We start from the raw sequence: 12,995 nt of genomic DNA, 5'->3' as shown, positions 1-12,995 counted from the left end.
GTGGGTCTCAAGGGACCAACTCTTTATGGGTCAGGTCTGGGCCCAGGATAGGTGAGATTAGGTCAAGTCATGGGTGTACATGGGCTTGGGTTAACCTAATCTCCCATAGAGTTGGTCAAGGGAGTTTTGGATTTGGGTCACTTGACCCTGTGTTTATATATACATGCACTGTATAGGTTTGATTAAGCCAAAAGGAATATGAAAATCCTTTCTTCTAAGTCTCTCTCTCTCTTCTCCCTCTCTCTTCAGCTATTCTCCATGCCCCAGGAGCAAGAAACCCTAGGGTTTCTTTCTGCCAGGTCCATAGAAGGCAAGAAAAGCAGGGGAGGCGCTAGGGTTTTGAGCCCCTCCCCCTTTGTGCCGCCAACCATATTGCCTCTCCCTCTCTTACAGCCACCCAAACATCAGGTCCAGGACTTGGAATCTTTTGCTATGAGGTTGGTACAAGTTTTTCTCAGATCTGGAGTTGATCTGAGGTCGTTTGAGGCACGGGTGAGATCTCCATCAATAGATCTATAGGAAAAGCTGCAGCAGGACAGATCTGCAAGGTTTGGTTCTATCTATCTTCTTTCCTATCTAGAATACCCTGATTCAAGATCTACAAATTGAAAAACCTCGGTCTAGGCCTGATCTGGTTAGGTACCAGATCTTGGATTTTTTAGAAGTGATCTTAGAGGCATTCTTCATCTGGAACGAAAGGCTGACGAAGAAGACAACAACCAGGCTGATTTCATCAAGGGCCTTCAATCGAGTCCAAAAGTCTCCAAATTTGTTCGTTGCTAGTTCTGCTACACCCAAGGTCTATGGGAGGAGCCGGGATTGTGCTCCAATAATTGGTATCAAAGCCACATTGGTGAGGAAGCGGTTCCAAGCGTGAGAAGTTGAAGATCCCAAGTGCTGAAAATTTTCAGCAAGGTACCATCAAGGTATATTCTATACTTCTTGATTTTATATTGCTTATTTGGCTTGGATCTAGTCATGGGCAGCAATATGAAGGTCGATTTTAAGAAGTTTGATGGCAAGAAAAATTTTTCTATGTGGAAAATCCGGGTGGAGGATCTTCTGGTGCAAGCAGATCTGGATCAGGCTTTGGATGAGAAGCCTGAGGGAATGATAGATAGACAGTGGGCATCATTGGAGAAGAAAGCATGCTCGGTAATTAGAGGATGTTTGGCAGATGTGGCGTTGTATTCGGTGCTGGAAGAAAAGACCCCGAAGGGCCTTTGGTCGAAGTTGCACACCATGTATATGGGGAAGAATATGTGCAATAAGCTAATGCTGAAGAAGAGGTTGTACAGTCTTCGGATGCAGGAGGGATCTGATGTGATTGGCCACATTCAGAGGTTCGACCAGTTGTGCACGGAGTTGATGAATATCGGGGTGAAGCTGGATGAGGAGGACAAGTCCCTGTTGCTTTTGTGTTCGCTGCCAGGATCATATGACTCTTTGGTGACTATACTGCTCTACGGCAAGGACACTCTGGAATATGAGGACATGGTCTCGGTGCTGAGGTCTAATGAGCAAAGGAAAAAGTTGACCAGAGATCGGGCTCCCTAAGAGGGTTTGGCAGTAGGGGAGAGGACAGGTAGAGGCAGAGGCAGAAGCAAGTCCAGGGGGTGGTCCAAGTCTAGGAAGGGAAAGAAAGAGATGAAATGCTTCAAGTGCAACGAGTTCGGGCACTTCAAGCGAGAATGTCCACTATGGAAGAGCAAGAAGGGAGAAAGAAGTGGCTCAGAATCAGTGAGTGCAGTTGCTGGGTAGCAGGTGGAGGATGATCTACTTGTGATATCAGATAGTCATAGGTATTACACAGAGGAGTGGACACTAGACTTTGCGTGCTCACATCACTACACACCACACAGATCTTGATTTGCGACATACACCAAGACAGATGAGGGATTAGTGACTCTAGGAGACAATCATCCTTGCAAGGTGGCTGGGATAGGGACAGTCAGGGTGAGGATGTTTGATGGGATTGTGAGGACATTGACAAATGTAAAGCACGTCCCAGAGCTGGAAAAGAATCTGGTGTCACTAGGCTACTTGGAGTGCAGTGGATACAGCTTCAGCAGTAGGGCTAGAGTACTGAACATCTCCAATGGAGCTACGGTAGTGATGAGAGGCAGGAGGTTGGACAATAACCTCTATCGCATGGAGGGATCTGTGGTGACCGGAGAGTCTGATGCAGCAGCTGCAGCACAGGACCAACAGGGGGCTTACAGTATATGGCACTACCGCCTAGGCCACATGGGTGACAAGGGGCTGAGGGAGTTGAGCAGGAGAGGACTCATCTCTGATCTAGAGGATGGTGCTACAGGGGAGATCTGTGAGCCTTGCCAGATGGAAAAGTAGAGGAGAGTTCAGTTCAACATTAGTACAACCCGCAGTGCAAACCCTTTGGAGTTAGTACACACGGATGTGTGGGGACCAGCCCCAGTTTCAGCTAGGAATGAGGCCAGATACTTCATGACCCTGATTGATGATTTCTCAAGGAAACTCTGGATTTACTTCATGAGAGAGAAGTCTGAGGTCTTCACCAAGTTCAAAATCTGGAGAGCTGAGGTGGAGAAGGAACAGGGGAGGAGCGTGAAGTGTCTGAGGTCAGACAATGATGGGGAGTACACCAGCAGAGAGTTCCAGGATTACTGTGAGGAGTGTGGGATCAGGAGATACTTCTCAGTTAAGGGGACTCCACAGCAAAATGGGGTGGCCGAGAGGATGAACAGAACACTTCTGAAAAAGGCACGATGCATGAGGCTGCAGACAGGGCTTCCAAAGGCGTTCTGGGTTGACACAATTGACGCAGCGGGTTACTTGGTCAATCGATCACCTCACACCAGGTTGGATGGCAGGCTTCCAGAGGAGGTGTGGTCTGGGAGGACAATTGGGTTGGGCCATCTACAGGTATTTGGGTGCACGGCCTATGTGCACATTGGAGCTGGTGAGCGGAGCAAGCTAGACGCCAGATCACACAAGATGGTGTTTCTAGGCTATGCGCTAGGAGTTAAGGGATACAGATTGTGGGATCCCTTGGAAAAGAAGGTCATCATTAGTTGGGATGTGACTTTTGATGAGGAGTCAGTCCTATGGAAGCGAGCAGGCATGGAGGAGCAGTAGGAGCGGGAGGAGGTCCAGTAGGGCGCTGCTGGACAGCTTACCTCTTTGATTTTGCCTCTTGCAGGTACTACGGGAGGACATGACATTCAGGTGGAGAACCTACCTAAGGTGTCTCCATAGGTGGAGAGGACTCAGATGGATGATCGAGGTGGAGAGGTCCAGCAGGAGCGAGCTGGACCGAGGACTGATATCGGTGTTGTCCTACACAAGCCCAAGAGGACCATCAGGCAACCGGACCGATATGGCTTCGAGGAGATGCTGTCATATACCTTGGGGACAGTGAATGGAGACCCATATACGTATCAGGAGGCTATTGAGAGCTAGGATAGAGAGCGGTGGGTCCAGGCGATGTCCGAGGAGATGCAGTCTCTCCACCAGAACCAGACGTTGCGATTGGTGCATTTGCCACAGGGGAAGAGGCCCATTGGCTACAAATGGATCTACAATCGCAAGGAAGGGCCTTCAGAGCAGGGAGGTATCAAATTCAAGGCGAGGTTAGTGGCCAAGGGATACTCCCAGAAGGAAGGCATCGACTTCAACGAGGTCTTCTCTCCCGTCATCAGACATACTTCCATCAGAGTGTTGCTGAGCATTGTAGCAGCTCAGGATTTAGAGCTGGAGCAGATGGATGTCAAGATGGTGTTCCTCCATGGGCATTTGGAGGAGAGAATTTACATGGAGCAGCCACCCGATTTTAGGGATCCAGGATCAGAGGGAAAGGTTTGTTTGTTGCAGAAGTCACTGTACGGACTGAAGCAGTTGTCGAGGCAATGGTACAAGCGGTTCGACTCCTATGTGCGCAGTATTGGACTTTCCAGGTGCGAGTTTGATCCCTATATTTATGTTCAGTCTCTTGAGGATGGTTCTAGGGTGTTCTTACTCTTGTATGTGGATGACATGCTTATAGCATGCAAGAGTAGGAAGGTTGTGCAGGATCTGAAGGCATCCTTATCTCGGGAGTTTGAGATGAAGGATTTGGGCCCTGCAAGGAAGATCCTAGGCATGGAGATTTTCAGAGACCGAGCTCGGAGGGTGCTGCATCTATCTCAGGGGGGCTACATACAGAAGGTCTTGGAGAGGTTCGGGATGAAGGGAGCAAAGCCGGCAAAGCTGCCACTTGTTGGTCACTTCAGACTCTTGAAGACCATGGCACCACAGACTGAGGTGGAGGCTTAGGAGATGGAGACGGTTCCTTATGCTTCAGGAGTTGGGAGCTTGATGTATGCGATGGTCTATTGTAGGCCAGACATCGCTCATGCAGTGAGTCAGATTAGCAGGTTCATGGCGTAGCTTGGCAGGGAGCACTGGAGAGCTCTGAAGTGGATATTCAGATATCTGGCGGGTTCAGTTGGAGTTGGCATCTGCTACGAACAGTGAGGAGGTGCAGTGGGATACTCTGACATGTCCAGGGAGGCTCAAGGGCTGATTGGCGGTTATGTAGATGCAGACTTCGATGGAGATACGGATACCCGGAGGTCTACGATAGGCTTCATCTTTAGCCTGTATGGAGGTCCTATTTCTTGGAGATCGAGTCTGCAGCCTATCACGGCCCTATCCACTACAGAGGTGGAATACATCGAGCTGACAGAAGCAGCTAAGGAGGCAATTTGGCTGAAGGGTTTGTTGACGGAGATGGGCCTTACTCAGGAGGCCATTAGAGTGCACTGTGACAGCCAAAGTGCACTTCTATTAGCACAGAACTCAGTCTATCATGCAAGGACAAAGCACATCGACATTCGATATCATCGGATCAGGGAGCTTGTGGAGGATGGCGAGGTGGAGCTGGTAAAGGTACACACCAAGGAGAACCCAGCTGAAGCACTTACGAAGGTACTTCCACGGGACAGCTTTCAGAGATGTGTTGAGCTGATTCGGCTGATGGACAGAGTGGAGCTGGTTGAGGCCTTGGGACACCAAGGTGGAGATTGTTGTGATCCAGGTGGTGTGCCCAAGGCCCAGGGGACCAAGGCTAAGGCCAAGGTCCATCATTCATGAGAGCTTCATGGAGGCTCTAGGGCTAGTTGGGCCCTAGGTTGAAAAGCTGTGGGCCTTTCGGGTTCTTGAGGTCTAGGTTATGTGAGCCTCAAGGGACCAACTCTTTATGGACCAGGTCTGGGTCCAGGATAGGTGAGATTAGGTCGAGTCATGGGTGTACATGGTCTTGGGTTAACCTAATCTCCCATAGAGTTGGTCAAGGGAGTTTTGGGTTTGGGTCACTTGACCCTGTGTTTATATATACATGCACTGTATAGATTTGATTAAGCCAAAAGGAATACGAAAACTCTTTCTCTCAAGTCTCTCTCTCTCTTCTCCCTCTCTCTTCAACTATGCTCCACACCCCAGGAGCAAGAAACCCTAGGGTTTCTTACCGTCAGGTCCATAGAAGGCAAGAAAAGCAGGGGAGGCGCTAGCGTTTTGAGCCCCTCCCCCTTTGTGCCGCCAACCATATTGCCTCTCCCTCTCTTGCAGCCACCCAAACATCAGGTTCAGAACTTGAAATCTCTTGCTACAAGGTTGGTACAAGTTCCTCTCAGATCTGGAGTTGATCTGAGGTCGTTTGAGGTGCAGGTGAGATCTCCATCAATAGATCTATAGGAAAGGCGGCAGTAGGATAGATCTACAAGGTCTGGTTCTATCTACCTTCTTCCCTATCTAAAATGCCCCGATTCGAGATCTATGAATTGGAAGATCTCGGTCTAGGCCTGATCTAGTTGAGTACCAGATCTTGAATTCTTTAGAAGTGATCTTAGAGGAGTTCTTCATCTGGAACGAAAGGCTGACGAAGAAGACAGCAACCAGGCTGATTTCGTCAAGGGCCTTCGATCGGGTCCAGAAGTCTCCAGATTTGTTCGTTGCTGGTTCCGCTGCACCCAAGGTCCGTGGGAGGAGCCAGGATCATACTCCAATAGAAACTAGAGTCTGTAAACCCTATAAGTCTCAAGTCCAATTCATCATAAACAAGCCACTGGTCCTTAGTATTTCTTAAATACTTCAGGATGGTTTTAACAACCTTCCAGTGATTCTTCTCTGGATCAGATTGGTATCTACTCACTACCCCTAGTGAGTATGCCACATCTAGTCGTGTACATGTCATGGCGTACATGATAGATCCCACTGCCGAAGCATTTGGAATCCTACCCATAGGCTCTCTCTCTTGAGGTGTTGTCGGACAATCCCTCTTCGAGAGAGAAATTCCATGACCTATCAGTAGATAGTCTTTCTTGAAATTCTCCATACTAAACCATTTCAGCATAGTATCTATGTACGTAGACTAGGATAAACCAAGCAACCTTTTAGATCTATCCCTATAGATCCTCATCCCTAGGATGTAGGAAGCTTCTCCCAAATCCTTCATGGAGAACTGTGATGACAGCCAAATCTTTATTCCCTGTAATGCAGGGACATCATTCTCGATTAAGAGAATATCATCCACATACAATACAAGAATACCACTACTGGACCATTGCCCACTTATAAATGCAGGGCTCTTCTCCATTCTTAATGAAGCCATATGTCTTGATCGTCCTATCAAAATGTATGTTCCAACTCCGGGATGCCTGCTTAAGTCTATAAATGGACCTCTGTAGTCTGCACACCTTAGACTCATCAGTGGATGTGAATCCTTCAGGTTGTATCATATACACCTCTTCATCCAGCTCTCCATTTAGGAAAGCTGTCTTCACATCCATCTGCCAAATTTCATAGTCCAGATAGGCAGCTATCGCAAGCATAATCCGAATGGATTTGAGCATTGCCACAGGAGAAAATATCTCGTCATAGTCTATACCATAATGTTGATGATATCCCTTGGCAACCAGATGGGCTTTATAGGTTTCCACCTTTCCGTCTGCGCCCTTCTTCCTCTTGAAGACCCACTTACACCCTATGGGTTTTACTCCTTCAGGTGGGTCAACCAATGTCCACACATCGTTGACCTTCATGGACTCCATTTCAGATTTCATGGCCTCTAGCCATTTCTCAGAGTTGGGTCTCTGCATTGCATCCATGTAGGTGATCGGATCCTCATCGTTTTCATCAAGTTCGATAGGATCGTCGTTCCGGACCAAGAAACCATAGTATCTGTCCGATTGACGTGGTACTCTACCAGATCGCCTTAAGGGTGCTTGAACAATGGGCTCCGGATCTGATCTAATCAAATCCGGTTCAGGTTCAACAACTTGTGTCAGTTTCTCCACCTGTCGAACTTCGTCAAGTTCGACCTTAGAGGCAACAGTCCCTTCACCAAGGAACTCTTTTTTTAAAAAGATTGCCTTAAGACTGACAAACACCTTTTACTCATCAGCCAGGTAGAAATAATATCCTTTGGTCTCTTTTGGGTACCTTATAAAATTACACTTGTCAGACCTAGGTCCAAGCTTGTTCGTAATTAAACGTTTAACATAAGCCGGATACCCCCAAACCCTAAGGTGCGAAAGTACTGGCTTACGTCCTATCCATATCTCATATGGTGTTTTGGTTACAGACTTACTCGGAACCCTATTTAGAAGATAACAAGCCGATTCGAGCGCATATCCCCAAAGGAAGATCGGCAGACCGCAAACCCCATCATGGATCGAACCATGTCCAACAAGGTCCGATTCCTCCTTTCAGATACACCATTATGCTGTGGTGTTTCAGGAGGAGTCCATTGAGAGAGAATCCCATTCTCCCCAAGATATGTCAGAAACTCATTGGAAAGATATTCACCTCCTCGATCAAATCGAAGAGTTTTAATACACTTTCTAGTTTATTTTTCTACCTCATTTCGGAATAGTTTGAACATTTCAAACGACTCCGACTTATGCTTCATTAAATAGACATACCCATACCTCGATAGGTCATCTGTGAAGGTTATGAAGTAGAAATATCTACCTCTTGCACTTGAGCTCATGGGTCCACATACATCAGAATGTACCAGACCCAAGAGTTCACTGGCTCGCTCACCTTTTTCAATAAAAGATGACTTGGTCATTTTACCAAGAAGATAGGACTCACAGGTTGGAAGTGATTCACAATCACCTACTTCAAGAATTCCTTCTTGAGCCAACCTGTTTATCCTGTTCTTATTGATATGACCTAGCCTACAGTGCCAAAAGTGACTTCTAACATATTATCTATTCTAGGACGTTTATCGGAGGTTTGAACCATATTAACAGGTTGTGATAGAAAGTAAATTCCATTATTAAGTTGTCCAACAAACATTGTAATACCATTCAAAATGATATTGCAAACGTTTCCTTTTATTAAAAATTGATAATCGTACATCGCCAAAAGGCCTACAGAAATAATATTTAATAAAAAGCTTGGACAATAACGGCATTTACTCAGAATTATATTTCGAGAATTGATTATAAGGTTCATGATTCCTAATGCTAGAACTGGAACTTTGCTTCCATCTCCAAGATTCAGGAACCTCTCGCCTTCATCAAATCGCTTACTAACTTGCAGATCCTGCATCGAATTGCAAATATGATAAGGACTTCCAGTATCCAATATCTAGGCAGTAGTATCACAAATGGAAAAGTTGCAAGGTGTTATCATATAAGTACCTTGCTTCTTCTTTAGCCTGTTCAAGTCCAGAGAGGCAATGTATAGAGGACAGTTCTTCTTCCAGTGCCCCTGCTTCTTGCAAAAGAAGCACTCCGCTTGGCTCTGGTTGAGCTTGCACTTCTTGGTCTGACCCTGTGCAGACATCCCAGCATGCAGCTGCACCTTCTTATTCTTCTTCTTCTTGTTCTTCTTCCCTTTCTTAAAGGGTCGACGACCAGAAGAAGACCCTCCCACAACATTCACCGACTCCTTATGGAGCTGGTGATCCTTCTCAAAGTTCTGCAGCAACCCCAACAAGCCATGGTAGTTCACTGCAGGCTTTGTCATTCGAAAATGAGTAAGGAAGGGAAGGAAGGACTTGGGCAGAGAATTAAGGATCGCATCCTTACCGAGCTGCTCGTGCAGGAGAAAACCCAGTTTACTTAGGCGCTCAATCATTTCGATCATGTACAGTACATGATCAGTGACTGAGGCTCCATCCCTCATCCGAGCATTGAAAATGGCACAACTAATTTTGTGCCTTTCAACATCGTCAGGCGTGCCAAAAGAGTCGTTCAACATTTGAAGCATCTCCTGTGGCTGGGCGTTCTCGAACCTACGACTGAACTCATCATTTATTGTCGTTAGCATTATGCACCGAACGGTGGTGCGATCATTGAGCCACTTCTGGTAAGTGTCTCGGACCATCCCTCTAGTACTCAGGGCTGGCTCCTCAGGTGCCGGATCCGTTACTACATAAAGGATCCGCTCATGCTCAAGAATGATTTTTAATTTTCGATACCAGCTATCGAAATTAGGTCCCATGAGCTTGTCATTATCTAATAATGACCGGAGTGCCAGGGTAGTGGCTATAGCTGCATAAAGAAAAATCAAACCTATATTAGTACATAAATTATTAATACTAAAGACTTGAACTTTAGTCTAAAGTTTCTCCCAGTATTTTTACGAATTGGTAGCCTCAACCTCCAATTCGAGGAATTACTTTAATTCCTTAGTGGATACTAGAATCCACACAGACAACACACAAGCCCAACTTTGGTTGGTCAACCCATGTGTATCTATGGGTAGGTTCATAAACAGTTGTTTCTCTAAACAACTTCTAGTAATTGATTTTGCCCTAGAACATAATCAGTAGGCTTTGGCCTCCACTGAAAAGATCTGATTAGGTCCAACCATTAACATGACTTGATTTGGTGAATCGAACCAATAAATGATCAGACCCGACTTTGGCCGGCCAACCTGACCACCATTAGAAAGACTCAAACCAAATTATCATATTATGAATGATAATTCTATTAGTCAATAAGCACTAGACCTTTGGGCCTCCAATGATTATTAAACTAATGGACTGATTATCACTCACTTAATGGGAGGCTATGACTTAGTTATCACTATAACTTAATCATTTTAGAGACCTAATAATTTTGAGGATTTTATTAAAGGATAGATGAGAAGAAAATATCATATCCAGCCAATTTCAATCCTCTCACTGACTTCACCAAGTCAGATTAAAAAGGATTTAATTAAAGTCGGCATTAGGAGTACCTAAATTAGTCATACTGATTTACCTAATGACATGGGTGAGCCCTAATCACCAAGTGATCTAATCAAAACCTAATTCACCAGGTTGGCCAGGTAAGTGAGATCAGTGGTGGGGATATGCCATTAACTCGTTAGAGATCGAATCATTGCGAGTAGCTCCCACTTAAAAACCACTGGTCAAACTACCAAACTTATCTTAGACACCAATCGGTTCATTAGTTTTAATTTGATCAACTTAGTAAATTGGATTCCACCGCGTAGCCATGAATTAAGTCCATCTTGATCTAGTTAAAGACATGGATCCATTCAACTACAACTATTGGAGTTGAGTCTAGAGTATCCTTGACCTAATCTAATTCAACTTTTGATTAGATTTAACCAATTACTCTAATTTAGTCCATTTCTTTAAGCTAACCTTAGGTCTAACCCAATTATGGACCTAATCCATCTAACCCATTGACCCACAAGTTTATACAATTGTCTTAGGTCTTAATTCACAATTCTAGACCTACTAGACAACACTTAATTCTTTTAATTAAGTATTTGGGCTGATGGGTCAGAGTTTGACATTTCGAAAATAATTTTCAAATTTGAAAGGTTTTATTTTCTGTTCACCAAATATGTTGACTCATTTCATAAATAGCAATCCAATTGCTAATTACATAACAGAAAATAACTCAATCAAAATAAATCATGAATATTCCTTTCACTGCTTCATCTACATGGGATATAATCGCATCGGCACCCCTACCGCCATAGGAGACCCCATCGAATGGGAAGAGAGGGCCTTTAAACCCTACTTTTCTTCTATGATTGGACAGCCATGGCAACCAACCCAATTCGATTACTTGCTACTTGGATCAAGTATATCTAAATATATCAATTTCAAAATTTAAATTTCAAATTTCAAACAAATTTCAAATTTCAAATTTCAAATTTTTGAATTTCAAATTTTGAATTTCAAATTTTGAATTTTAAATTTGAAATTTCAACCAAATTTTAAATTTCAAATTTCAAAATTTGAATTTTAAATTTTTGAATTTTGAATTTCAAATTTCAAATTTTAAAATTCAAATTTCAAATTTTGAATTTCAAATTTTTGAATTTTGAATTTCGAACAACTTTCAAAATTCAAATTTCAAATTTTGAATTTCAAATTTTAAATTTTAAACTTTTAGATTACAACTTAATCTACGCATGCAAATATATATATTATATCTAAGAACCTGCTCTGATACCATTTGTGGGGAAAATTTAGTACAGGGGTAAAATGGTAATTTTAATTTTTTTAAAAATTATTATTTTATAGTGAAAAATATTAATTAATCTAATTAATTAATATAAATTTATCCTACACTAGGATCTAAATATGATATATAGCATGCATGCATTTAAATTTGAAATTCAAATTTGAACAATAAACACTTTGCTGTAATGTGTTCAGAACACAATACCTTTGTGCGGGTAGTAGATCGCCGCAATCTGATTACCGTCGGGAGAGTCTAATCATCACGATGCAGTCACATAGCATGTCTGGCCTCTGTGGATCGTCCACACGAAGCTCCCGATCTGATCGACTCCTTACGAGTGCTAGCTCGTTGTAGAGCCCTTTCGACGGCCAATGCTGATCGAACTCCTTCGATCGATGTCTGTCGATTCTTCAGATACTCTGGATCATTAGCAGACGTACTTGAGAGGATGTTCAAGATCTTCCTGAAATTTGGTGGGCTCATGACACTCATAGCTCACCTTCTCACTTCTCGAACTCCAGGCTGAAACCCTGAAGAACTCACTAAAATCCTGCGCACACTTTTTCTTTCTTTTCTTTCTTTTTCTCTCGGAAGGATATAGACCTTCACCTTGCACACAAGGATTCCTCATGCCCAGATTTTCTCTCCAAAATTTTTCTTGCACACGCCCCACTCTTCTCCTCCTTTTAAAATAATGTCAAACGTCTTATCCACGTGAGAGGATAAAGATGAGTAATTGCACATTTGAATTCAAATCAAATTTTGAATTCAAATGGAAACCAATTTATTCCTAGCCACTAAGGGCGTGAGAAGAGGAAGGCGTGGCTTAATTTGTGCATGAGTGATTTCATGAGAAATATTTTCTCGTGTAATAAATGGGGCGTTAAAAGAGGATAAGGTCTAAGATTGGTTGCTCATTCAAATTCAAACTTTGTTTTGAATTTGAATGGCCAACCAATCATCCTTATCCACTCATTTGGCACATTAAAGTAGGGTATGAGGAGGGTTTTGCATGAGAAAAAAATTATGAGAACTTCCTTTTCATGAATTCAAATGGGCGCAGTGGAAGTGAGATGGCACAGGGAGAATGGGTCAAGGTGGTTTCATTATTTAAACCAACCTAATTGAACCAAATAAGTTAGGCCCAATTAGACTAATTTAAACCCAACTAAATTAGGCTTAATTAGGCTCAATAAAATCCTAATCAAATCAGGAATTGATTAAGCCCAACCCCTGATCAAATCAGGGACAAAACCATCTCGACGATTAGGTCAACTCTTAACCTAATCGGGTCAAACCCAACTGAATCCAATTCAATTGGACTTGATCCAAAAAATAATTACTCAATTAAATTGAGTTAATTAGTGATCAAATCACTAATTAAACCTCTCATAAATATTGAGTTCAAATCCGATGGGTAATCGGATATCAGAATTCATCGATATGTAACCCTGATCGAAGAGTCTCAAACCAATGGGACTCTTGACCCCGGTACCCAAAATGTATGGGACTCATGATCAAAGAATCCTGATTCTC

This window comes from Elaeis guineensis, chromosome 6 (assembly GCF_000442705.2).
Source record: "Elaeis guineensis isolate ETL-2024a chromosome 6, EG11, whole genome shotgun sequence".
NCBI classification, from domain to species: Eukaryota; Viridiplantae; Streptophyta; class Magnoliopsida; order Arecales; family Arecaceae; genus Elaeis; species Elaeis guineensis.
The sequence above is the reverse complement of the archived record's forward strand: the minus strand, read 5'-3'. Positions refer to the sequence as shown.